This window comes from Globicephala melas, chromosome 2 (genome assembly GCF_963455315.2).
Source record: "Globicephala melas chromosome 2, mGloMel1.2, whole genome shotgun sequence".
Lineage (NCBI taxonomy): Eukaryota > Metazoa > Chordata > Mammalia > Artiodactyla > Delphinidae > Globicephala > Globicephala melas.
In genome coordinates this window covers 69180673-69184620 of record NC_083315.2, presented here as the reverse complement: position 1 = coordinate 69184620, position 3948 = coordinate 69180673, and positions in this window count along the sequence as shown.

Here is a 3948-nt window from a genome sequence, read left to right as displayed (position 1 = left end):
CAACCCGACAGCACATGGGCCATGGTTTAGCCTATGCAAGTTTTAAATTTTGGTTAGTTGCCAATATCCAGAATCATGAATTTTCACATTAAAGTCTTAATATCCAGTTTCTCTTGAAAAATCAAAACATCAAGCCACATGGGGTCCCCATCCTGCTGACCAGAAGCTGACTGGAGCTGAGGAGAAGCCCCGGCCCCTTTCAGTGGGGCGTGAGCTCTCCGGCCACCCAGTCATCCAGGCTGCCTCCCTCAGTCCCATCACCCCCTGCTGGAAGCTCCTAAAGTGGGCACGTCACGATGGAGAACAAAGTCAAAAAATATCAGGACATGGGCCAACCAGCCATCCAGTGCTTGACTCACCTCCGGAACATCCCCACCAGCAAACATATGCCTAAAGACCTTTGGAGACAAGAAAGTCATCACCTGTTATATATGGCAGCACACAGCACCTTCAGAGAGCTCTGACTGCTTTCACAGGGTGGGAACCTTTGTTGAGGCTGCATTCCCACGAGGACACATGTCCAGAGAGAAGAGACTTGCCTGCTATGTGTCCCAAAAGTGAAGGAGCCAGTTAGCAGGCTTGTGTCAGGTACCACCAGGTGCCCTAGACTATGCTGGTGAGTGAGGGCTGCATGACCTAGGCCCTACAGAAACACCCCATCTGGGCAAGGACCAGCAAGGTCCACACAGATGAGATCAACGCCTGGCAGTGCGGATAGAGCAACATCTGGGAAGAGTGCACTGAAAGGAAACCATCTAAATCAGAACTCCCAGGGAGGTCTAGCCCTGCCATTCCAGTGGGTAAAAAGTGTCTCAGATATATAAGCTCTGAAAATATCAACTGTGGTTATTAAACTCTGTGCCATTCCTGGCTTATGACTATGGACATATTGGGATTTTAATCAGTGAGATGGAAAGGGATGCAGGTAACTGACTGTATCGTCTATGAAACTGAGTCAGGACACCTGAGTTTTATGTCAGGTCTGCATAAATGAATGAACTTGGGCACATCTCTTTGCTTCTGAGTGCTGAGGTTTCTCCATCCGTGAACTAAGTGGGGGGTGAATCCAATTTCTTCGGACCTCAGACTCACTTTCTATCCCCAGTGCCAGTGCAGGGACTGGCTATCTAGAATATAAACTAGGTACGAATGGAGTAGGTGCTCTATACATGTCTGTGACTGACTGCTGACTCTGCCTCTGAGAGCACTGGTCAGAACAGAGGCTCCCAGACAGCCCAGAGCAAATGGACCCTAGAGAGCTCTGCCGGGCAGTTCCCCTTGGAAGACCAAAAGAGGAAAATACCTGTGCGATGCTTGTGAGCATTTTTGACCACAAGAGGGCGCCAGAGCCTCACTCCACCCACATAGCACCTGGGAAGAGAGAGGCCCCATCAGGGGCCAACTGTATAGGGTTGTCTTCAGTGAGCAGAAGCCTCACCTTGGGTACCACTGGGCCAAGATGAGAAGCCTGAGATGTAAAAACAGGAGGACACAGGACAAAGGAGCAATGGAGGATGCAGGGAAGGCAGGACCAGCGAGGGGCCAAAGAGAGAAAAAGGGACTTGCTGGGGTCATAGAGAACGTCTAGACCTGGGGTGAGGTCACAACGAGGCCCCCCGCTTGAGAATGCATGCAGTGCTCAATTTCATAGGGAAAAACCTCTCCCTGTATCTCAGAGCCTGTGCAGTGGTCAGCACATGTCCTGACTTGAATGCAGGGAAGAAGGGGCCCAAAGCCAGACTGGGGTGGGTCCTGAATGCCTGACTCTGGCCATCAGCCCATAGGCTCTAGAGAACCATGAAAGAAAGCTCTTTGAAACCGTGAAAGTGTGTTTTGGCACAATTCATCCGGCGGCTGTAGACAAGAGAGATTTAAATATATATATGTCCATGGAAAGTACAAGCAAAGAAATATTTGGGGGAGTATGGTCTTCGGGGAAAATCCTAGCGGAGATCATTGCTCTGGGGGCTGTTGCTCCTTGTTCCCCTTCTATGGTGCTTCTCCCTGCATCTCTTCTGAGCTAGTTTCCAGGACACACTCTTGTTGGTTCCAGGAATCAGAACCTGGGTCTGGAGAAGCAGGCACAGCTGAGAAGCCTCTATTGTGAGAGCCTGTCTTCTCCAGGGGCCTGCATCTGAATGTCCTGCTCTGGAAGCTGAGGAGAGCCCTGGGGGTGAGAAATGGGGCATCTCCCGCTCACCTCTTAAGCCGCCCACATAGCTGTTCTGAGAAGCCAAGCACAGAACCACAACAAGCCAGGCCCACAGTAGGGTCTGGACTCACGCAGGGGAAGGCAATAGGACAGCATCCGGGAGAAAAAGGGCAACGGCCATCTGCAACCACTGACTCCTAAATCTTCCCCTGCCCAGTTAAGTACCCATTTAAGTACCTCCACAGCTCAGACCCTCAGATCCCAGGCTGGGCTCTGAGAACAGTGCCTACACCTCATCTTCCACCTCAGCACCAAACACAAGCTCCAGAGAGCAGACGCTCAGCAAGTGTTTGCCAAAAGAAAGAATGAATGGCTGAAGAGAGAATGAATGGGTAGGTGGTGTGCTGCTCCCTCAGGGGTGACAAGAACCCAGAGCTCAGTCCTTACGGCCAAACGTGACTTTAACACCTCTCCACACTTGAACTTCCTGTCCTCGAAATGGAGATGGCCGTTCCCCAGGCCACGTCCCAGGGCAACTGTGAGGATCAGAGACGAGAGGACTCGTGGCTAAGCCTGTGGACTTCGGTCCCCTCATCCCCATGATGGTACAGTATTGAAACCAACAAACTCAAGCAATTCATCATGAGTACTTAACAACTACTCATTCAGGCAGCACAGTCGCTCATGGACCCTAATGAGATAATCAAATATTGGCAACTACCTGTATAATCCTGCTCCGGCCAAATTAGGAAACAAGTCCACTGTAAATTTTTGAGCTCTGGTCACCCTTGTCCAGGTGACTTTTTCCCTCCCACATACTTTAATGGTTGTAGCCTTTGTTTTTTGCTTGTTAGTCTATTTCTTAGCCAGGTTACTAGAGAGGTTTGGGTAACTGCTGGCCCTTCTACCTGCCCAAGTGGGGCTTTTCTGTTCCCCATGAGGCCTTCCCAGAGTCCCCCCCAGAGCCCTGGCCTTCATGGGACCCTGTGGCCCAGAGTCCAGAGAATTAACTCTGGATGGCAATACCAGAAAACCAGGGTCTTAAGCCTCGTGCTTGCTGTGGGACCTTCTTAACTTCGGTTTCCATAACTGCAAAAAATAGGTAATAGTGCCTTTCTTGCTTATCTCATAGGGCTTTTGAGGATCAGAGATGGCATATGAGAACATGTTTTGTAAACTACACAGCAGTATATGAATGTATTTACTATTACTACTGTTCCTACTGCTACTATTGTCAAGAACTCTGAAATCCTAAATAGTTTGATCAAAAAGCTAGAGTTAGATCCAAAGGTGCCTAAGTGCCAACAGCTAGCTCTGGGCGCTTGTAGACGGTCTCCGTAATTCCTGGGCCCCTGCGCTCTCCTTCTTCCACCTCTTCTCCCAGTAGGGGAAGGGTTAAACACCTTTCGAGGACTAATGCACCACTAGAAAAATAACCGAGGAGAGTATAAATTAGAATCAACTCAATTTCATTCTCGTTAAGGATGAAAGAGGAAACTGTGCTCTTCTTAAGATATCTACAGCAAATATTTATTGAGTATCCCCCCTGCATGAGGCACATTCCTGCTGTTTTCATTAAACCTCACAATAGCCCTGTGAGAAAAGGGCACAGATTTGCAAAGAAATAGATATACCTTGAGAGGGGGAAAGATGGGCTTTCATGGAACTATGTAGTCATTCTTTATCTCTTAGACTCCGCCTACTAAATTGAGTTGCATTTTCTCTACCATGGGCAGAAATGGCGATACACAGTCTTGGCTCCTGCATGCCCAGATGGGTCCTGCAGGCCCAATGAC